Source organism: Temnothorax americanus, unplaced genomic scaffold (genome assembly GCF_048541705.1).
Source record: "Temnothorax americanus isolate GAGA-0224 unplaced genomic scaffold, ASM4854170v1 Scaffold16, whole genome shotgun sequence".
Classification (NCBI taxonomy): Eukaryota; Metazoa; Arthropoda; class Insecta; order Hymenoptera; family Formicidae; genus Temnothorax; species Temnothorax americanus.
In genome coordinates, this window is record NW_027509297.1 from 1,044,073 (window position 1) to 1,069,310 (window position 25,238).

Here is a 25,238-nt window from a genome sequence, read left to right on the forward strand (position 1 = left end):
AATTTAATTTTCTAATTTTCTTTATTAAATCCTGCCTAATATATTAGTACAATAAAATGAGATTGTTTTATGATTAAAATTATTGTTTTCTTGTTTAAAGGAATATATTAGTACTTAGATATATTTGATTCTATCGATATGGTTTTTATTATACTAATAATAAGATTATTAAGCAGTTTTTTGTTTATTCTTTATAACGTGACCTAATTAGATCTAACTAGATGTGCATTATATCGTCGATATAATATCTTCGCAAAGTTGAACAGAAAACAGGAAGTGTGTACAACTTGGGATGAAACTTCAAGTTCATGAAATTTTAATCTTACTTGAAATTTTTCGTTTGATCGCTAAATGATGAATGGGCGAATACTTTCGCCATTCGGTAATTCACTACGCGGAACAAATCGCGCAAAGAAACTCTACTTTGTCTTCCTTTGCCGCCGGTCGACGTTGGGGCGATTCGTGACCATTGTGCACGGATAAATAATTAGCCGGTCAAATTATGCTCGTTATCCATATAAGCTGAACGTGCGAAAGGCAAATCTGTGTACAATGTATTACGCAACACGTCTGCGTGCATAATTTGCTCCTTTCTCCAATAGGCTCACGATGTCGGCGCGAAAGCTTTCTTGAACGAGCCCTGATGGCAAACGAACTTTCGGAAGTATCTCATAATCAGTCTTAATCTTTCCCGACTTTGGTTCAACGATCCGGTTATACAATCAAGCCCCGCTCTTGTTCGTACATCAACGTTTTAGGCAGTCGTTTTATTACGCGAGAAATAAAAATCGAAATTGCCGTGATAATCTTAACCTTTCTATTTTTTCGGCGGAAGATCCCTTGGCGAATCTTGCACAGCTCTTTTGACGATCTCTCTCCCGTAAATCTCTGCCTGTTTCATTCCTCTCTTTTTGTGGACATTATTCTCTCGTTGCCCGGAATATATGAATTGAGGAAGTGCGCAGCTGCCATTGTAGTTAATATATCTACGGATTAAGCGGATATTTTATTAGGCCGAGATCGATAAATATCCACAGAGAGTAGATTATGGAAGCTTCATTTTATCTTCGAAAAAAGGCTTTTACGAGATTTTTCATCGTTGTCCAGTCGTTATTTTATTATCGTGAAAACATTCTACGTATTTTTTTGCAGTACAGTTTTTATCTTTTAATTTATAACACATATGGATGTGCAGATATATGGAATATTTTATATATCTTCTCTCAACACAAAGTTTACAAAATTGTATTTAAATTAAAATGTAGTCATTTTTAAAACAAGTCTAAGTAATTTTTTATGCTTGTAAGAAAATTAGAGAGACGTGACAATCATGAGAATTATTGTTGAACGCGATCTATATTTAAGATAAACTTATCCGAGAGTGACTCGTAGTTTGTAAGGGGTTAAGGGTTACATCGCTAAAGACTTTGGTCTGCTTTAACGAGCAAATGCTCGTGTCATGCTCGTATTATTCGTCTACCATTTCGTTAGGACGTCGTCAACGCTTTTTGCGCGTGTCATGTTTCAACTCGTTATTACATATCGATTCGATATGGCTCTTTATAGAAGATACGAGCTGGCAGGGAGTAGTGTCCTCCAGACAGACAAAGCAAAAACGTCGAGGAGCTATTACACGGTCAGAACGTCATGTCTGACATAATGGAGTTTAAGAGGCGAGACTTACGAATGACTTACTGAAGCACCCAAATTGCGGCGTGGTAGTATATAGACTTTCATCCTTGGTAATATAATTGTCTTTCGATTCTTAAGATTATTATTTAATCTGCACAATGGCGCATGTCTTAATTTGTATTTTATATGTGTTTATTATACGAATTGAACTTGTCCTAAAGATAGACATGCCTAATTTATTTATAACACTATTGATTAAAGAAGGTTACAAAAATATTTTAATTAACATGGGTAATACATAATAAGTATACTTATAAAATGTTATTATATATATTGCAAAAAATGCAGTATTAATAAAATTGTATTTTTGCATTATAACATATTAAATTAATATTTAATTTGTACATTTTACATATTGCTTTGTTTGCTGTACAAAAAAGATAAATAGTAGTTTTCTTAAAAGTATATAGTTACTATATATACATATACAGTTACTATGCAAATGGAAATTTGAATAAGACTAATGCGTTTTTATAAATTGCTTTATCATGATATTAAAAAGACCATTAGTAAATAATTTTTACGTTGTAGAATAATATTTTGCCTGAAATAGATTAAATGAAGTGTGTGTTAACGCGTCGCTTGACTAGTTTTCAACTTTAATTATTAATTAAAAAAAAAAAAACTGTACGGTGGATCGTGTTCACCTTCAACTACAGGCTTCTTCAGTGTCCTCTTTCCATCGATATATAACCCTGTAAATTGCATCGAAATTCTGAAAGTGGAGTGCTAATTTTACAGAGATTCAATTTTTTCTTTTCTTCAATCTCACAGTTTGTCCAATCTTCAGAAATTAAAGAAAATTATTGATCGGGAATATTTGAGAAATTCTTTTCCCTTCTCGGTAATCCAACAGCAAAAACTGCTCTCGGAAAGTCTCCCAGATTATTGTTAGAGAACGGAGAGCATAAGTTTGTCGCAGATTCTTGCATTGGAGTCATTTCGTTGCTTTTTGTATCCGAATGACTCCCGGCACGATCGTCACAAGGAACATCGAGATAATTGAATTAGATATTTCTGTTCTTTATTTCTGTAGTTTCCAGCGCTAAATGGTCTAAATCAGGGTGTTAATAGATGTACGTGTGTTTTTGTTACTAAATATATCTTAATCTGTTTATCGTTACTTAATAACATTTTGTTATCCAAAACTATTGTGCTTCCAAAATATTTAATTATATAAAAATGTCAGCCATATTCTTAAAAAAAAAGATTTATAGGAATTAATGAAATAAATTATGTGTATTACATCTTTTATTACTATTATTCTATACATATATTCTGAACAAGAAAAAAAAATATATTCGAGATAAAAGAAATTGGATTTACAATACGATAGAAATCGAAGATTAGTGCTTGAGTTTGATTCACTCAAATATTTTTTTACAAACTGCGATTTTTAGGATATTAGTAATATGCTGAACCATTGACAATATTTTATTAATATTTTGCCAAGTTTTGTTAATATTTTTTCAATTGAAAGCGTTCAGAATTTTTCAACATTTTTTATTTGAGTTAAATATTGAAGTATATAATGGTCCAATAAATTTGTAATTATAAAGTATAAAATTGTAGTCAATATATCATGAAACTGAGAATTAGTCTTTTAAAAATTAATTTTATCTTATTCCGCGATACAATTAAACGTATAATACTTTCTTTCGGTCACATTTCGTTAAGCTTTGATTCCTTTCTGTTTTATCATGCACGTCACGTCTACTGTAAACTTCTACTAAAAACTCTCATTTCCATTTGCATTTCATTTACAATTCTTATATAAAATGGTCCAATGGTTTCACAAAATGATTTCAAATTCTTTAAAATTACTAGAAATGTTTCGATAATTTTTTTTTATATGCAAAATTGATGTAAATGCTAAAGAATAAATCCTTAAAATTCTAATATTTTATGTTAAATATGGTTTGCAGACGCAACAAGTTGCAGTCGGTTATTAACATCGTCTTCAGACAAATTGCGTACGAAGTATGGGCCATGGACTTGGAGCAACGAAACTTTTGCGAGTGATGTCAATTCTATCGCTTATTTTTCCTATCTACTTACCGCGTAAAAAGAGAGTTGGATATAACTAAAACAATTTCGATCGGAATCCATTCCGAAAAGTTCCATAATTCACGCTCGCGAATATAAAGAAACAAGCGAACACACAAAGAGCCGACCGCGCGCGAAAGCTCGCGTTACTCTTCTTTATTTTGAATTACTTTATCACTTTAAAATCGTTTCTCACTCAGATCGAATTATTATTGAGAGAAGAATTATTGTTTCAGGCAGTGTGCTGATACGGGTCTACGATACAACGCGGAGAGTATGCGCGATAATAGCCTATTCATCGAAATACAAGAAACGGAATTCATATTCGGCGTACGTTAATTCTTAATTCTGTACCGCTAGGTATTTAAACGTACGTTATCGTCGGGTAAATAATTAAATATTGCCGGCGCAGCGGCGGCGAGACTGTTGGCGCGCGGGTGCTCGACTTTGTTTTTTGTTTTCGCGCGTACGCCGCGCGGCGCGGTGTTTACAAAAACGGTCGCCGCACTCGCCGCCGTTATCATTCGCGTTTCGCTACTCGGAGCGACAGGTAGCCGAGCGAGCGGCGAGAGGGCGAGAGTCGCTGTCGGATTTATCCTGTTTGCATACGACCGCTTAATTTTCGTCGTTCGCGGCGATTCACGAACGTCGCCGAAGCGCTGGTCATTCGCGACGATTCACGAACATGGCCGAAGCGCTGGTCGTTACGCGGCACGCGCCTCGCGTGATTTAAGGCCTATCTACATAAGACGCAGAACGCGAGTCGCAAGCACACGCACAGTCTACATGTCAAATGTCAACCTTTACAGGAAAACGGGAATCGGAGTGACTAGTGAGGTGAATACAGAATTAATACACGCCGAATATAAGTTTCTTGTATTCGATGGACTATTATCGCATACAGGAGAAGAAGACGATCGGAGTGCTGGACTAATGTTTTGTCGCGATTTATTTAACGGACGACGCGACACGTGACTCGAGCGTATATTTTCGAACGGGTCGCGAGATCCGTTTCAATTCGGCCAGTGACTCGACTCGCGTTGTATTCACGCGGCGTTGTGGCGGCGCGGCGTCGGTATGAAGTTGGCTGCGTTCAGCGGGGAAAGCAGCTCGGTCAGCTCGGTGTGGAAGTGCGCCGTGTAGTACGTCGTCGATCGTTTCGTCTCGGGATGAGTGTCTAATAAAGTGTCGCGATCGTATTATAACAGTTACTTCGCTTTCGATCGCGGACAGTGGTTCTGGGAGTTAGCCTGTGCAATGGGAAGCGAGGAGGAGGAGAAGGCGGCCTGATAACCTCGTCCTGAGACTCCTGAGAGGAGGAGGAGGAGGAGGCAGAGACATTGGGCTCCGGCGGAGCAACCTTGGGGTGAGTATCGTTTCTTATCTTAAAATTAATAATTCTTTTCCATTTATTCGGGCTGTTTTATCTCGATAAGCTAGAAATAATTAGAGAAAGAGAAACCTAACCATCTCTAGAATTTTATAAAAGTTTATTCTCGCAAAGATTTTTTTCCAGAAAATGTATAATTATATATTAGTAAATCTAATTAGTAATCTAATTGAAAGGCGAATTAGACGCGTGTAAAAATTATTTTTTGAAACGTTGATTATTTTGAGCGTCTCTTTAATTTGAATCTTTCATTTTTTGTGTTACAGAATCATCGTAGCTACGTGGCTGATAACTCCGCCCGTTGCGCATCGGTCGGTGAGTGACGAATTTTTTATAATGGGGTAATGAATCTGTGAATATTAAATTAAGTGTATATATTTATATATTATTCTCATCTAATAATGCAGATACTTGCGACTTGTCACAGATCCATTGCCCTAAAATGGATAGACTAAATTAGACTAGGCTGAATATAATGAATCTTAAGAGCTCTATCATCATTTATTAATTTATTGTGCTTATAGCAGAATGTTCTCGCGTAATATATTATATATAACACGCCGGGTTTATCCTAATCTTTTATAGTCTATCCATCTAGTAACTTGGCTTTGTATCAATAAATAAAACAACAAAGTGACGTGAGATCCAGTGAATATTTTGTCGCGGGACAGAATCATTTTTTTAATGTAGAAATATATCAAAGTTGATAGTTTTTATACCAGTTTTATTAAAATGCATAATATAATCTATTTCATATATCGTGTTAAACAGAATTTAAATAACATTTTGTAATTAAATAACGAGTTATTTACATAAGTATGTATGATATATGTATGTGAAAATTTAGAAAGACACAAATTATTATTATATTGATTGCGATACTTATCGCGTGAATGTATTTCTTAGGAAATCATCGTCCCTCTTGGATCTTACGTCATTATATAATTTTAAATATCTCATTTGATATTTGAAATGAGATTAAATAATGTTCGCGGTTCGGTTCGCGGTTCGCGACTCGGATTGTAGTAAATATTGTTTGCCTATTCATTGATTCATTGACCGATTTATCGAGTATTTTTATAATATGTAAATTTTGGTTTATTGTTTCGTGTTTCTGCACTATAATAGTATTCAGATTCAGATATTCGCGATCGAGATATAATCTCGACGATTTTGATTAGAACGCGGTTAATATATAAAATTCTTACGTAGTTTTTGATGATATAATTTTTTTTGCTTTCTACCATTTCGATATATTTCTTGGTCGAAAAAGTTAATTACGCGTATCGCTGAGAACTTAAAATTAAGTTGAATTTAAATTTAATTAATACTTTATTAGCGAACGTGATTATTAATTTTTTTTATATATGATTAACGCGCTCGTATTAATAATAATCGTTACGATTCGTAATCGACCATTGTAATCGCCTGCCGACCCTGTTAATCAGCCTTCTCTCATGCTCTGGCTGATATACAGCCAGATTGGACAGCCAGAAACAACGCAATAGGTAGGTCTAATTTGGAAAAAAAAACTGTAGGAATTACGCTATTACGCATCATGTAAGATAAGGTCTACCATATTGATCAAAATAAAATGTGGTATAAGGTAGGTGCATACTTGTAAGACACAGTATGCAATTATGTGATATAACATACGACTGAAAGCTAATTAACTTGCTTGCATTAAATTGCGAGCGCCCATGTTTTTTAAATTATTGTCTATTTCCCATATTTTGCATATAAGTGCGATTAGGTCGATTCCGTTGGATTTAACCGACACACGATAGGACACGATTAGATACGCATTTTATTCACGGCTTTACTTACTTCACGTTTATGTAGTATAAAGAATACGAGTAGGTATATACGAATACGCGAATAGGTATGGGCATAAAGGAATAAAAATACGGGTAGGCAGGAAAATATACGAATATAGAAATACGGGTAGGTATAAGGACAAAACATAATAACTCATAAATATTTTGAAAATTATAATGCTGAAAATTGAATGACATTTAATAAAAAATAAAATTTCCGCGATCGCGAAGTTAAACTTTTTTTTTCTAAATTGGATATAATGAAATTACTTTTAATAAATTACATAATATGTTATAGCTGAGAATACATGTACATCATAAATTCATATCTGCAACTGAAAAAAAGGGGGACTAAAAATTGAATAAAATTTAAAATTAATTTTAAAAATAATTTGCGAAAACTGAAAATTTTAAATTAATTAATTTTAAATTTTTAGTTTTCGCAGAATTTTTTTTTGTAAAATTGTATACAGTTTTAAACTATGCTATGTAATATTAAATATGTAATGCAATTAAATATGTAATACTAGGTCCGGATAAATACTTGCTTTTGTACAATGATTATTATTGAGAATTATTTATATTTTAATATAAATATTTTTTAAATATCTAATCAATACTAGCATTTATCTAGTCTTAGCCAAATTATCGTGTTGTAGTGATGTAGATTATGTGAAGTGTAGTAATGATGTATAGATTATGTGAAATTGACGAACCGTCTATATGATAACGAGAAGTTCATTAAATTAACGTCTTTGATAAATAAATATTTAATTTTGAAATTCTTATTGTTTGTGCTATAATTTCAAACTTGCGATTTTTAATTTGAGTACCTAAAGGTTATTAATAATTTAGGATAATTTAAAATTTAATATTTGGTGTTTAGAATTTCGTCTATTTTTTATAATATTTAATTAATTTATTAAATAACCAACATTTTTATTAAATAAGGTGGTAAAGACTCGAGCTTTGGCTAAGTCAATCAAGTATTAACTATTAACTTCTTGCTCGCGAAGTTTGACATTCGCATTTTTTACACGGAATCGCGAGTACATTTTAATGATCAATTTTTGATATATTAATAAAATTATTGCAAAATTTGAGTTTTATATTCATCGTCGGTTTCATCAGCAATAAGAATCCGCAGAATAATTGTATCTCGTTTTTTGTCAAACATTTCTGTGGTTTTTGCGACTATAGCTAAATATTCCTTAACGAAAAATAAAATATTTCTAAATGACATTTAGAAATATTCGTTAAGGAATATTTAAATATTTATTAATGGCAATTGCAAACGTCACGTTTTTTTTTCGTTCTTGGGTGAGATCGCTGTCTCAGCGATGGGAGTTTATCGCTGTTCCTCGCGTCAGGTGGGCGCCAGAGAAATCCATGGTTCGTACTGGTGGGAAGTCGAAATGATCTTCGTCGCGAAGAGTTATTCCTCGTCGGTTTCCGTGAGATCCATTCGCAAAGTCTAGTTCGGTGCTCTGTTGAAAGTTGGGAGTTCTTGTTACAGGGTCGGAATTAATCCTAGATTTTCTCGGCAGCTCTCGGAAGTAATGATTTTGTCGATTTTGGCAATGAGTCAACGACGACTAGTATATGCTTTCAAGTTGCATCGTGAAATTAAATTAATGATATATTTTGAGAAAAGATTTTCTCCTTTTTTTTTTTGCTAAATGTTCTTCTATTATACAATAGTAATAATATTAATATTAATGCTGTCTTAATTATAACAAGACTTATTGTTAGTATTAGAACAAAATGGATACACGTAGAAACATGGATATAATGTTGATTATTTGTATAAATTTAAATTATCAAGTAAATAAATTCAAGTTTGGTACGAGTAATTTGCCTGGTGATTTTTTGGTGATTACTTTAACAAAACTATGGTTACGAATGTATATATTTAATTTTATAACTTTTAATCTGTTTTAAGGAATTATTTTTAAGCACATCCTGGACATCCTGGACATTCTATGTCGAAATGTGAGACACTTAATTATTGGTAGAAGCACGCATATATATAAATCTGGAAATAGTATACTACATATCGTTTTCCATCTTTCAGAAATTTTCGAAACCGACCGCAGAGATCGGTCACATCGAACATGTCAAAAATCATGCTGGATATTTCAAAATATTTCAAAAGGCAGCTGTTTGATGATATCGAATCTCTTTTGTATGAATATCTGTATCAAAATATTCAACAATTCTCCTAAAGGCTTCCATTGCTCGTGATGTATGATCGGTACGAGTGCCGGAGAGAAAATGATTTCTTTGTCATGGCGGGAGGGAGGGGGTGGGGGAGTGGGGGGAGTGGGGTGGGGGGACGGCAGCCAATTAGAACGCGTCATTTTTGGGGTAGCCACGTGACGGATAGGGAAAGGAGTATAAATAGCAGCATCGACTGCGGAGCTATCATTATCTTTTAGGCTCTCGAAGGCTACAGGTCACGGACCACTAGCAATGGAAGCTTTTAGAAGAATTGTTGCATATTTTGATATATTCATACAAAAGAGATTGGACATCATCAAACAGCTGCCTGTTGAAATATCGAACATGATTTTTGGCATGTTGGACGATCGGTCTCTCCGGTCGGCTTCAACGGTGTCTGAAGCATGGGAAACGCTATCTATGGATGAACGGAGACGCAGGCTCCGCCTTGCGAAATTAAATGTAATGCCTGTAAAATGTAAACCTGATGTAAAATGTAATAAAATTTTAACTTTTAAATTCAATGAACGAAACGGCAGAGCTATTAAGATAGATTCGACTCGGTCTCGCCGATTACGCACATGTATCCAATATAATAGAGATAAGAAAATAAGTAATCTGCGCTTTTGAATAAAAAAAAAATAATAAAAAATAAAAAAAAATAAAAAAAAAAATAAATAAATAAAAAAAAAATAAAAAAAATAAATGTAAGTAGCATATGTGTGGTGATGTTCTATGAGCAGAAATAAAAAAAAATGTTATATAAATATCGGTCCCCCAAAATGCTTTATTAGTTTATAACAAAAATACGAAATGTATAAGAAACAATTTCACTTAAGTTTGCATTTCAAAGTGCCTATTTCAATACAAGCTATACATCCATCTATGTAATATTGAATTTAATATTGAATCCTAGGAATTTGAATTCATCAAGTGTAATTGCAAATAAACATTGATAAAGATTATTGATTCAACTGCACTCTTCTGTTAGAGAATCATTGATAAACGGAAGCCCTCGGATTCCCTGCACATAAACCATACACAAAATAACTTTGTTTGTAAAAACTCGCTTTATTTTGGGATAATGTTCTACAAGGTACTGCTCTCGTTAGTGATATTCATACAAGTCGGTTTCAAGAGTGTCTGAAGCATGGCAAGCGATATCTATGGATGAACGGAGACGCAGGCTCCGCCTTGCAAAATTAAATGTAATGCCTGTAAAATGTAATAAAATTCTAACGTTCAAATTTAATGAACGAAACGGCAAGGTTATTAAGGTAGATCCGACTCGGTCTCGCCGATTATACGCACATGTACCTACTTTAGAGATAAGAGAAGTAATCTGCGTTTTTTTTAAACAAAATGTATATACATATATTAAAATCCACATCTTACATGTACTTTGGTTTGTTATATATTTGTACGTTGACTGTATGATTTATCTTATTTTTTATCTTTTATTATATATCTTAATTTTTTTAAGTTCTGAGAGAATTGACTATATAATGTTACAAATATATTTTTTAATTTTAATAGAAATAATATACGTATTTTGTTTACAGAGATATTTACTGTAAGCTTTTTATGTTATATGAAATGTGTGAAATAACTTTGTGATATTATATTCTAATAATGACAAGAAATATTTCCTTACTATTATCGTATATAAAAAAATAGTATCTTAGCTTTGCAATAAAATACGTACGTCTTAAAGTTAACATATCCGCGATAGTGAAGTATTCAATTTTAATGGAAGAAATGATATGTCAGAGATATAATTATATTTGTAATTGTATATTATAGCGAGTACACGAATTTGTTAAGAAACACTGTAAAAGTTTATTACTTATACTAAAAAATTATTTTATAATATATGCACTTATCGTATCATACAGTCAACTTACAAAATTTACGCCATTAGATCCGACAATGAGATAAATCATAAACTGTTTTTTTTTCAATTTAAAGAATCTATCTTTTAAAAAAGTGAAAGAAGCATACAATAGATAAGAGCGCTGAAAGCATTATTTGCTCATCTGCCAGACATATAGATCGATAGAGAATATTACGTTTCGTTGTAGTAAAGTAGCAAGTTCAGACAACTCTAATATGTATCTTTCATAAGTTTGATAATTTCACGGCAACTTTCATCGCGCGAGAATCTCGTTTCTCACATGGTGCGACGCGTGCTTGGTGAACAAGGAATATAAGGCTGTAAAGGTAGGGGTAAATTATTAGCGATGGATGGAAGGACATTTATATCGTGGTTCAATACATCAAAAGATAGGTCAACATCAAACCTGAGCGAAACCCATAGTCTCCGAAAAATTTTAATTTTCTTTATCTCTTAATGATAACTGATTCATTAAATAATGTCATAATGAAAAATTAATCCAGTCCAGAGGATTTATTCTGTTAACAGAGATTAAATTTTTCGTAATATTTTTCTCTCTTTCGACGGAAAATTGTTGGACCTGATAGATTTCCTGCATTAATTGAATTTTGCGCATTTTTTAAATTAATAATACGTTCTTGTGTGAATTTTATTGTAAAATTTTGTTGAGATATTTTGTAATTTTGGAAGCGTAACTGGGTAATCAAATAAAAAAATCTTTTATGTTTGCAATTTATATAAATAACGCACATACAAATACAAAAGCGTATAAGTTTTGAAAAATTACCCTGAGAAGTTATATTTCTTGATCAACTACTTAAAATGTATTATTTATTATTTTAACAGCAAAAAGTATCATAAAATAAGGAATTTCATTCTCTCTCTTTCTCTCTCTCTCTCTCTCTCTCTCTCTCTCTCTCTCTCTCTCTCTCTCTCCATATCGAAGTAAAGACTTTAGTGGTTTATTTTAGACATGCGCACTTTACATAATGTTTCAGTTATTTGATTCACACATAAATTCAGTATTATTGTAGATAATTTTTCTTGATTATAATAATGCTCCGTTTGCTGGCAGAGAAAATACATAATAAGAGTACGTGCGCTAAAGTTTTATATATATAGTTTATTAATTTTAGCATAACAGCCAGAAAGTGGCGCTAAAGTTTTATAAAATTATTCTGTATAGGGTAAACTCGGGTAAAAAAATAATAAATTAAGGTAAACTCGGGTAAGATGGCCATACAGGAAAGATGGCCAATCCATGTTCATTCGATGTTTCATGGTGAGCTAGATTGAAAGAACATAGGTTGGTCATCTTTCCTGTATGGCCATCTTACCCGAGTTTACCTTAATTTATTATTTTTTTCTCTGAAGTAGGTTTTATATTTTATAAATCACAATAAAAAACAATTACAAATTGCGAACGTACTTGGCTGGGATATAAACACAGTTTACTATTTATATATTTAACCATTTGTAAGTAAATTTATCGGCAATCCTTATCTACGGTTTATCCTTGATTACCTGTTTTACGGTTAATTTCGTACAACTTTAGCTATGGCGCATACTAACTATAGCTTTTGGCATGCCAGTAACGAGTTTACTTCACTTTGATACTGTCTGTTAAATAAGGATTTGGGGCTGAGATAGTGGTTCGACTCGACTTTGCCCATTAAAGTACTTGAATAGGAAATCCGTGCGAGATGATTTGCCACAGGGGAGAGATTTAACATAAACTTTAATTTTCAATCGTTTTCTAATAAATTTGACACTTTTACGATAATTGATAGAGATGAATATAGAATTCAGTTTTATGAGAATTGCAGTTTAGGTCATAACTTTTGGCGCTTCAACACTTTGATTGTGGAGCTGATTTTGACGTTAAACTTACTAAATCTAGTATATTATTGTAATACTTTGTTGTTTTTTAATGTCTAATATCATTTATAATTAATATTCATAATTCATATTATTTCTTTAAAGTCTTAAATATTTAGAGTAAAGTTATTTTTAATCAGCTAAATATAAAACCGTCATCCACAATTGGGTGAAGAAGCCTTTATGGAAATTATATTCGTATACGATTTTGATTACTTGTGTATCAGAGTAACATTCACGCAATCGTTCAAAAATCTTGACTCACCAGCTGTATGCCACGGATGGTGATAGAATTTGACTTTAGCGGGCAATGCGACAGTGGCAGGAATAGAAAACTGCAGGCCTGGTCCCAGAATATGCACGAGAGTGCCGACGAAGGTGACCACCCAGCCCCACCCTCCCTCAGGGTAATAGCGTCGGCACAACCATTGTCTCGCCTGCACCTGAGAGTTGTTTTCCGGTTGCACAGCCGCAATGTTGCTTTTGTCCACGCCGTCATTGGTTTCCGCCATATAATTCTTCTTCTTCTTCGGGGACGAGTCGTTGACGGAGACCGTACAGCTTCTTTCGCCTGTCGTGTCCAGCAACGGCCAGGATCGCGCGCGGGATATCGACATCACAGACGGGAGAACGATTTCTTTCGCGGCTACGTGCCCGTATCGTTTTCGATCGTGCTGTTCGTATACATTCCTGTCGCACGCATCGGCACTGCGTGAGACCGTGCGCGTTTTATCAGAAACATGCTGCCGATCGTCTTGACAGCGGCGTACGTTTTTCCCATGCGTTTCTTCCTCACGACAACTGCACGCCAACGTTTGCTGACTTGACGACGACGCACGAAGCGCACCTGTTATACGCTTGATACCGTTTCGCGTATCTTGGGGGAGTCAGGAGAAGCTACTTCTATTTTCTCGTTTTTTTTTCTTCTACTTAATGTCTTATAGCGATTATCTCTGGTTAACAATTACTAGAAAGTGATTAGATAATGAAAGTTTAACAGTAAATATATATTTATGTTTGTAAGATATTTAATATGAAATTTTTTTGTCTTGATTGATGTATTGAAAGAGAAACTTGACTTCCCGACTATTCTTTATCGCTATATCAACATTTTTATGATTGATTATCATAATTAATCTATTAATCATGCTACTTAAACTATTTTGTTAGTCAATTTTTGCTAATGAAGGAGTATATAGATCACGACTTTAGTTCGGCGTAGATCATTAATTTTGAATGACAAGGATTGAAACATTTTGTTTAATATCAGCCACGATGAATTAATGTCTCGAGCTATATTCAATAACAGGATCTTCTTTAATTTTTCTTTTGTTCGCGTATCAGTTCAGTCTTGATCCGAAATGATGAGTAATGAAACGTGTGTCGTCTCGCGGACAATGCCACTGTCAATTTCGGAAGTTTGGGAGTCAAGATTAATCGCGTACTTTTTGTTCGCGATATACGCCCGGGTGTTATGTAAAATATGACTGATGTGAGATACTTTCCCCGTGGGTTATTACGATGAATTAATTTGGCACGCACGGCGAATCAGCCTATTATAAATTACCGCGCGTTGCTTCTTATTTGTATCGTGGGATCGATCCATTGGCGGTTTTGCTCCCCGTTAATGCGTTTAGATGAGGCCCCGGGCTTTCTTATATAAACGCTCGATTTTAATAAATTCTCAGCGTGAGCTCCTCTCATTGTGCAGCACCGCGATTTATTATGTCTATGCATCGCTCGATAGCCTCCGCGCGCACACGTTTCGCCGCCGTTCTCTAAAGTCTCCATCGTTTACCGAAAGAACAGAACGAATTATCGAGTTTAACTTTTCGGCAAAAACAACGTTGTCCAATACGATTCGTTATACGCGATTTACATGAATCGTTTTCTTGTTTTCTATTTGTCATGCATGGAGTTTAATGAATAGAATCATTGAATTATTGTAAATCAATGAGATTATAAGCCTATTTGTACTAAGATAATGATATTAAAAGAATTGCGTGGAGGAATACTAAGTGTAAGAAATAATTAAAAAACGAATAGAGAGATGCTATAATTTGATTCTTATTTAATTTTAATTTTTATTTTTACGTGTACTCACGTATTTTTGAAGGAACAAGTAATAAATATACTTCACATAGAATTCATGTTTTCCGATTTTCGGTCACACAATGCAGATATTTAAAGAGCTATATAATGTAAACGAACAAACGCGTAACAATACCATTATAGCTAATTGTAAGGAATAAGTCTCGTGCCAATCATAAGAATCATTGTTTTTAGTCGTAAATCATAACCGGTGTAGGATTTCACGCGGTCGCAAGATTACCCAGAGGTAACGGTATCGAGATAATAGCTGGTTGAACGACGAAACGAATATGTATCGGATAACGTTTGGCCGCATTTAATTTCGAGCGAGCAATGAATGCGTTATAAAATGATTACCGAGATCGGTTAATAGGCTTGTCTCTCGTGACCGATTTACGATTTCGTGTGGTCGCGTAAATTCACGGCGAGAGCGAAACTCCGCGCGAGTTTCTCGATTGGGTGAATCCAGCGTTGCGAAGACGAAGAGAAAGAGTAAAATATATTCGGGAAAAAGGTCACAAAATCGAACTCGTTCCGTAAACTTTGCTTTCGACTTGAAGCGCGGAAATAATTTGGAGAATCGACTCGCGAATCGGATCACGCGTAATCTTCTGATGATCGAAATGAGGTAACCGACTAAGCTGTGTAAAGGTGTAGTACTGTTGTTGAAGTATAAGGCCGGCGGATTTGTGGAACGTTAGAGTTTCGCGCGATATCGTCGACTGATGCCACGCTCCGACGAGAGACAGGCTTTCCCTCTACCCCCTTCCATACTCACCATCGTCGTCGCTCGCACCACCACTACTTGGCAAAGACCACATCGCCATTGCCAATATCGTTATATTGCCTTGCAAGTCTCACTGTCCTTGCACCTGTATTTTCTAGATCGGTATTTCTTAGGAGAACGAGTGTGCGCATAACATTGCATTGGTAATATCATAAGATTTATGTTATCCCGATTTTCTCAGAAACGAATTAGTGTCTCATCCGTATTTTCCTTTTTTACGCTTGATTGTAATATAATTTTATATTTTTTCTGTTATATCGATTCTGCTGCGTATGAAAGTTTGTAGATAATTAAATATAATATAGATAATGTAGACAATATATATATATATATATATATATATATATATAGATAATATAAAGTAAATATAATGTATAGTAATAATATAGATAACAATTAAATAATAACAGATAGAATTTTGTTGTTTTTTTTGTATTATTTCTAGAGATATTGGAAGTAAAAATTAATTATTAATGCTCCAAATCTTATTCGAATAACATTTTTTTTGTAATATTAGTTTTTTGGATTTTTTAAATTATTTATCGCTATCAGAAGTATTCGGTTTATTATAGATTTTCGTAAATTTTGCGAGGCCTGCACAAAGAAATTGACAGGTGCATTTAAATTCCTCGTTTGTCGAACGAGGACAACGCTGTGATGAGAAAGTGCAGGTGATAGACGTACGACTCCAAAGTATTTTTTTGAAATTCCTACCATTTCGTAAAAGACGCGAGAACGAGAGACACGTGCTCGTAATAGCGATGCTGACTCGCGACTTCCGTTGTCGAGAAATCTCGGTGTGGGAGTAAAGTCTCTCGATATTCGGTGAAGATTGTGAAAACAAAGTTTAAAATCGTAAAAATCCAACACATTTTAAATCGCAGTTTTTGTAAATTTATTTTAAATCAGATAAGTTTAATATTTTTGCGGGGAGGGGGGGAAAGGGATTACGTGTAACAATTTATGACCCGATTTAAGAGATACAAATAACCATGATTAAAAGATTATCTGGAATGAAAAAGAGGATAGTTTAATCTTTTGGTATTTTAGGTATACATCAGCAAATACTTGCAGAAAATTAAACTCACTTTTTTAATTAATTAAAAAAATGAAATTAATTAGTGTTTAAAATTATTACAAAATTTTTTATAATTTTAATTATTCTTTAAATTCGTTACATTTGTATATTATTAACAATATATTTTGTATTTTAAAATTTATCTATATAAATAAATTTCCGGTTTAATGTAGTGTGAGTTGATTTTCATTCACGATATTTTCGTTTTCGTGACTTTGACGGCAACGGGTATCGCATCGAGCGGAACGCGATCGCGAAGAAGCGCGAGGAATATAGCGAAAGAAATGCGTTTGTCACGCGTCACTGACGTCGTACGTCCGCGACTTTAGGACGACAGATTCGAGAGGCATCTGCTCCTCCGCGACAGAGCTTAGAGTTCGGACTTTACGGGCGTTCGGAACGTCTTTACAAAGCGAAAGTACGGACGGAAAAAAAATAGAATGGCAGCCCCTGCGAAGGTTCATCCATGTGTCATGTGTTTTTCTTCGGTGCGCGCGCTCTTTTCTCACTGCGGCGCGTGTATCATGGCTTACATAAATTATATGGCGTAATTATATCTTTGCCTGTATACCGGGCGACGTACGTCAGCACGTTTCCATCGTCGTGCCAGACCGTTTCTCCGATATAAACGTCACCGCTGGCGAGTGTTCCTCGTAAAGCGTTTCTTATATTCCGCTGAGTTCTTAAAGTGCCATCGGCATGCACTCTGACTCATCAATATGCGATCAAATATATGCGCGATATATTGGCAAATCGATTTCCGTCGAATCGTTTCCAATGCTAATAGTCCAATTAATAAAATTTATTGTCTGCCTGTTCGAATTTTTGACGGCGCGCAAGTGAGACAACAAATTATCTTAGATTTTGTGGTTTTTATCTCTAATTGTTCATCAAAAATTAATTATTAAATTTATAATAACAGTGTGTAATATTAATCTTTGATATAATATAATATAATAATATATAACGATATATATGGCATTTTAGAAAATATTTACAAATTTATTCAATTAAAATTAGAATTTTTATATATTTCTTTTATGTATACCTATGTGTTATTTATGTTTGATGACAATTATTTTAATTGTTTTAAATAAATAATTAAGGAGTATAAATTTGACGGAAATTATATATTTTTGTACAATTTGTGTATATGTCAATTTAACAAATTACTCTCAGAATTAAAGAATTTTCTTCTCGTTGGGATACTTGTTTTTTCCCTGAAGTCTGTGTTGACGATGATCTTAAACAAACCGCTTTAGGATTACACTGTTGAAACATCGACGTACGAGCGGTAGTTTCCCGTATCTTATTGCGCGATTCCTCGAGCGACACACTAGACTACTAGACTACGAGAGCGATGTGAGTGCTGTCTTGTGGATGCAATTTAAAAAAACTGACATAAAGAAAGACTCTCCTCCGCGCGAGTTTCGCAAAGATACAAATAGGTATGTTCTGTCTAGTATATTATTTCACAAGTTAGATCCATATGATTTAGCGTTTTACGTTCAAAAAACGATTAATTGTTTTTGGAAAATAAAATCATTTTCGCAATTTTTAAATCAATAGATATTCTTTTTTTTGTAAAAAGATATTTTTTAAATTTTTTCTTGAAAATATCATTACAAAATTAAAAATTGAACAATAAAACTGTAACTATAGATAAGTGGTAATTAGAGCAAAATTATTAGTAATTAGACCTAAGATCCTATAGTCACTGTCAATTTTTTGTCTATTGGCCAATATTAGGACCGTTTTCGGAAAGCGGAGTTTTTCGATTATTCATCAAGTCTGAAGAAGAAATTTTCGCATTTGTGAGAACTTTGATCTGTGCCAAATCTTTTTTCCAAGTCTCAATGGAAATAAGTGTAAGAACTGCGAGTGTCGTCAGTATGCATGTGTGTGTGGACACTGTGGACAAGTGTAGAGAAGTTGAATGAAATGGAGTTTTCCTCGGAAGAATTTGTCGGTATAGAGTTCTTTCATCTAAAATCAAATGAGACCGAGATTAAATGCCGCGCTCGCGTCGAGGAACAATAGTATACTGGTCTTGCATATACGTATACGTTTACATATCGCGAAATTGCCGGTTTGCATAGCTTAAATCGTTCTGCTTTTTCTGTCTCGATGCACGGTTTCAATTACATCGATGGAAAAGGCATCAGGAAACATTCCAGATGTTTTTCCTTGCGTCAGGCGTTCCAATAAATGTGGAATCTATACTCATAATTGCGATGCGATTTATATAGATATTACATTAGCGTTGATTTGATCTTGAATTTTGATGGAATTTTTTCGATGTTGAATTATCAAAAAAGATAAAATATAAATATGAGGTAGACGTAATCAGTTACAAGTTAGAGGTGTTTGATATTTCTGACATTGTGTGTGTTGGATATAATATTTTATATATAGATTAATAATTTTGTTGTGTTACAGGAATTAATTGCGATTTATTTTTGCTCTAAATAAGAGAATTTAATTTTTTAATGATTAAGATCTATAAGCATTAATTTCTAAACAATAAAAAGTTTATTTTGTGTACATCTTGAAACTATTAAAATTTCAATTAAATTACATAATCGTTATTTAAACCAATAAGTTTTGTAGGTATATAAAATCTGTCTTATATAAGACAATTAATGTCAGTAAATGAGTAATTAGTATTAAATACCCCGTATAACGTATAAATACCACACTTTCGGGAGGTCCGTAAAAAATTATGTTGCAGAATATGCTACAGCGCCAGTGTCGCGACTGTAGAAAGAGACGATATTGTTCCGGGAGGGTATCGAGAGAGGAATGTTTATTACTCGAATACACTACGTTGCGATGGTGGAGGAAGAAGAAAGAAACAGGGAAAAAGTGCACGCGTCTGATGAACTCGTTGCGAGCGCGGAGATCCGGCCAGGGGGGTTACCACTTTCACCGAATGAAAGTAAAACTGGATTCGGCACAGGCGCGGTCGACTGAGAGTTCGTGGCGACGCGACGTCATCGCGGACATGCTTTCGGATGTCATTAACCGACCTCGCCGATTCCATTTCATTTGCCGTCGTACGGCCGGCATATTTGCGAACTATAAACTTCCGTGCGTACGAGAGAAACACTAGTTTCAATAAAGTTTTATGAGAACGAGAAGGCGGGAGACGCCCGCATTTGAGAAAGAGACGCGTGCATTCGCGCTAGAATGAATCAATGGCGCAAGCTGCGTCCTTCTTCTGTCTTTATAAACCGCATCGCCGATTCGCGAGATATTCAAGTTTACGACGGCGCGGCGTGTGCAAGCGACAGGATGTCTGCACACATTTGTGCACGCGATTCGCGAGCGATGCGTTCGTCTGACTCGTTGAATTTTGTAGCTGCGCATTCATAACCGAGTGATGGTCGCAAATTGCCACGCGGTAGTCGTGGAAAATAATCCTGTATATAATTTAAACATATTTTTTATATATAATTTTTCCCTGAAACTTATAGCTCCAACTATTTTTTTTATGGTATAATTTTTTAATATAATTTTTGATACACACGCTTCGATAAAATTTGCTTGGATTATCGGACAACAATTAATCCTTGCTACTTTTTTGCACACATATTTATACAATTTACAATAATACCTGTTATAATATATATTAGATGTTATTGCATTCACATATTATTATCTCTATTTGTGAGATAAAATAATATTATAATAATCCATTTTCAAATAGAATAATTATATTTCTAAACTTTTACGCTGTTATCAATCCTGATTGATTAATCAATTCAACAAAGTTATATCTCTAATTTTAAACGAAATGAAATTGTATAATCGGGTGCATTTGTAAGATCTTTCAATGTGTTCTATTTTGTCTTCGCATTTACTTCATTCCTTATAGCATTTTTAATATAAGAATGTAATATGTTAACATGACAGTTGATAACAATTGTTTCCTCGGATATCCTTTGTCTTCTCGTAGCTACTGAATGGTGCATTATAACTTTAGATATTTACTTTTTTACGCTCGTTGTGCTTCTTATAATATTTCCGTTATTTGCGTATCTTTATCTCGTGTTGTTATAATTTTTAATTTACAGTTTTCCAGTCGCTAGTTGCACGCTCTCGTGCATAGTATATCATCTCGATATACAAGCATATCCGGTTTTATGATTGTTACCGATGTGCGCTGTCTATGAAGTCTTTTGGATATGTTACTCGAGGTCTCGTGTCTCCTCGTAGCGCGACTCAGATAATTATGTGCTGCATAATTATGCAAGTGTCCACCGTTGGGATGTGCATTACAGCAATTAGTAATTCAATAACTTGATGATGAATTAATCATTATGCGCTAATGCACGTCAAGTGGCTACGATTTATTTGCCATTTCATAACGCATTAGATTATTTCTAAAAATATATCGCGATTTATCGCGAGTATTTATTTCATAAAAATAACGAGACTTCTGACACGGCATGAAACACAGTAACATGATGCAATTTCCACTGCATACATTTACATGTACATGTATAAATTTTCACGTATAAATTTTATATGTGTTTACTACTATATCATACTTAATATGTATATACATATATCTCATTATTATTTTAGATTTTACCGTGATATCTCATTTCCGGCATGTCTGGTAAGCAAAATAATTAAAAAAATGCAAATATGGGTGTGATTGCAGACAGCAAACTACGGTTATCTGCTAATCTGAAGTACTTTACATTCACCACGGATGAGACGCATTTGTCACTGCTCGCTCGCGCGATTCGGCAGAGTGTGGCGACGCGTATATCGATTTGTTCGACGGCCGTGTCTCTTAGACCATCATTAGTCACACTCGCAACAAGCTGCTCACTTATTCTCGCAATTTCTTTTTGTTGCACGTCGAAAAGAAACACATTCGAGTCAGGCATCGTTAAACGTGATAAATTTAAGCCTTGACAGATGTCATGCGGAGTATTTCTATATATACCCTTTCTATCTTTTCTATCAGGAATTTTGTTTTTGCCATTCGTGTATTTGAAGTGATCTATTAAATTCTTTTTAACTATTTGCGTTAGTAATTTATCAACGACCACGCGCGATAATCCGTTCAAAAAATTTTGCAGCCATCTCTATATATATATATGAGTTTCAAGAGTATTTCTATTAAGAGTTTATATACAAAAGCGCAAGCATCATATGCATATGATGATTATTATGAATAAGATAATTAAAGTCATACTAAAAACTGAAACTATTTGCTAATAATTGGCATATTGTTATTGATTCTATCGCTGAGAAATTATAACGCGCATAACGCATATGCTTTCGAAATAAGTGGATAATTCTTAGGTGTATAATTTTGCACTCATAAAGTGCTTTATATTTAAATGTAACTATTGGATAAAAATAAAAAATAATAATAATTATAAAGTAATTTATATAAATAGATGTTTTATTAAAACGAGAATAAATTTTATTCTTTAAACAATTTATTTAATAATTCTTATTAAATGGAATAATTAAATTTATCATTCAAATTGTCATTAAAAGATTTAAAAGTAAATTTTAAAGTATTGTTAATTAGTGTTTAAATAACAATATTTCCTCTTTAAAGAGATTTTTCAATTAAGTGGAATTAATTGTTATTTTAACCGACGCTAACAAATTCACAAAACGAATCGCATGTGCAATAACTCATTTATCGAAATAAATTTCAAACATGTATATTGAACGAAATATTCCGTCGTACAATTATTTAATAATATTTTATTAAATGTTTCGTTAAATATTTCGTAAAAGCCAAACTGTCTGGTACATATGTCAGACTGCAGGGCGCTGTATTTTCTTTCGTGTATAATAGTGAGATTCAAGTCGGCAGCTAGCAATGCGAGATACTTGTATTTCCTGTGTCACCGCGTTCCATCGAAAAACGATTATTTTCTACAAATTATTAGCTTATTGTCAGTTAATAGCTGAGCATGATCAATTCCCGCAATTAATAACCGTTTACTATCAATTTGTATCAAAGCCAATATTTCATTCAATTTATTTATTCTCATTTTTTATTTCAGATTTGATAGGAGATGTAAATGAAAAAGTATTGTTTTATCGCAATATTTGTATGGGCGATAAATAAAGGTTTTGATACAGCTGTTAGATTTGAATGTATTTTGCATCAAACTTTATTTTTTTTTTAATGGTTTAAACGTAATTGACCATTATGTTTGAAAGATTGAAAGAGCGTAGAATTAAAAAAATCGTTGGATCAGAAATATTTTGAAATATATTACTTATGTAGTATCGATTTTTTATTGCACATTTCCGGATGATTGTCTTAATTAGTTATTAATCCACCTTTATTAAATACACTGTTTCAGTATTAGAATAGTCATTTATAATAAAAAAATCGTTAGTGAATATTTAAAAAATTATATATCTTAAACAAAATATAAAAGAGACGGGTCGATTATTTTATAACATTACAATTTTAATTATTATAATTGTAACTAATTGTATAAGCTCAGACATCGAGTGAATCACAGAATTTCATATTTTTGTCGCATTATTTTCACAATCATGTTTTGATGAGATTCTATCGCAATGTACAATAGCAAAGTGTCGTGCGATTTTTATTAAGAAGATTAAAACACGTGATCATAATTAACCGTGTTTTCGTGAATGTTGTGTTATATGAGTGCAAAGAATAAAATTTGGGATGAGATGGAGAAGGCCTGGGAGATATCAGGCGACGACGGAGCAACCATGGAATGAATAAATTATTTTTATTTTATTTTATTTATTACTTGCAGAATTAATCATTTGTAATTATTTGATTTAGTTATTTTTTGTTTTTTCTTTTTAAAAAATATTTTTTAAATATTATATAAATTAGTCTAAGAAAGCAAATTTTTTTTATACGCATTTCTCAAAAATAAAATAAAGACAAATAGTAAGTATTTTATTTTTAGCTAGATATTTTAACAAATTTATTTAATACATTAAACAAATACTTCTTGTGTTGGGATTGAATACACGATGTTTTTCCCAACATGATGTCGTTAAATTCTATAAACACAAATCAAGCTTGAATAAAACAAAACTATATTCTTATCTAGAACGGTAGTCGAAAGTTTATCGCGAATATAAAAGGACGTATTTGATGAAGCGTTGACTGACAACGGTTCTTTATGACACTTGACGAGAGACAATAAAATTTAATGACTGGCTAGTGGTTGTCGTAAAAGTGAAGTGAAAAATCACACTAGATTATTAACTGTTTATACCTACTCTTGGCGATTTTTATAGCGATAATATTAGATTTTCTTAAGTTGCTATCATTGATTAGTAACTATATTAGATATGATTTAAAATTTGTCGATGAATAATTTTTGCTATTTAAGTATGCTATTTAATTTTTGCTATTTGCTATTAAGTAAAGTAATTTGATCAATTTTTTCATATACTTATTCCGTCAAAAGTCATGGAAAATCTCAGAAAATGCACCGTTATAAATTTGTATAATTAAAAAAATACAAATCAGTGTTATTTTGACTGGTTTAGTAGTTCTCATGTTTATAATAATTTTAATATCTCAGCCACGTGAATATGTTTATGAAGACACGAAGATAAATATTTACTAACATTATTATAAATTTTAAATAAAAGTTATTATGTGTTTGCGCGTAACTCTTAATATGCATAGAATATCGCACATTATTGTCGAGAGAATGTAATTTGCTCAGTTAGAGATGTGGTAACCCACAGGATAACTACAGAATAGTTTTTAGTTAGTTTGCTTTATTAGTTCTACGTGCATATGAATAAACTTGTTTTATTTAAAACGAGATTAGGTCATGGTATAATTTATGGTGATTTACTTTTTTGTAAATATATAATACCATTATTGTTTGAAATAGAATTTCGCAAAAAGATCAACTCTCGGTAAACGTACGTGGGATCTGAGTTGTCGGTAAGTTAGTATAAGCTGATAAAACGGTCTATAGGCAAGAGGGTTGCATTATCTGCTTCAGAAAATGTATGGTCGATAGAATATCAAGCGATCTTGTCTTTTTTTCAATATATGACACATATTACACATGATATAATACGGATATAATACAGAACATATACTTTCTGATTTTATATATCTATTTATTATAAAATAAATATCGCCGTGCGCAAATTTTTAATATTTCGTTGATTATTGTATTTCTACTATATTTAAAAGAAATTTATATGAAATGATATTATTAGATATTACATACACACGAGCATTATGTATATACTAGCTGGTTACCCGGGTTTCGCCCGGGAGTCGTTTTTCTTGAAACGACTTCATTTGTGTTTCAATAGGTATCCTTATTGTGGACAAA

General features: G+C 33.2%; 2 protein-coding genes across 2 annotated transcripts in view; one reads left to right on the forward strand and one right to left on the reverse strand.

Moving 5' to 3' along the window:
• Positions 1–25,238, forward strand: part of Notum (palmitoleoyl-protein carboxylesterase notum) — a 600,456-nt gene that overhangs the window by 91,979 nt on the left and 483,239 nt on the right. The window contains exons 4-5 of the mRNA XM_077402646.1: positions 3,975–5,104; positions 5,395–5,443. The gene's annotated coding sequence lies outside the window, so the exon portion shown is untranslated. The remainder of the gene's footprint in view (positions 1–3,974; positions 5,105–5,394; positions 5,444–25,238) is intronic.
• Positions 1–25,238, reverse strand: part of LOC143895487 (uncharacterized) — a 72,440-nt gene that overhangs the window by 38,825 nt on the left and 8,377 nt on the right. The window lies entirely within an intron of this gene.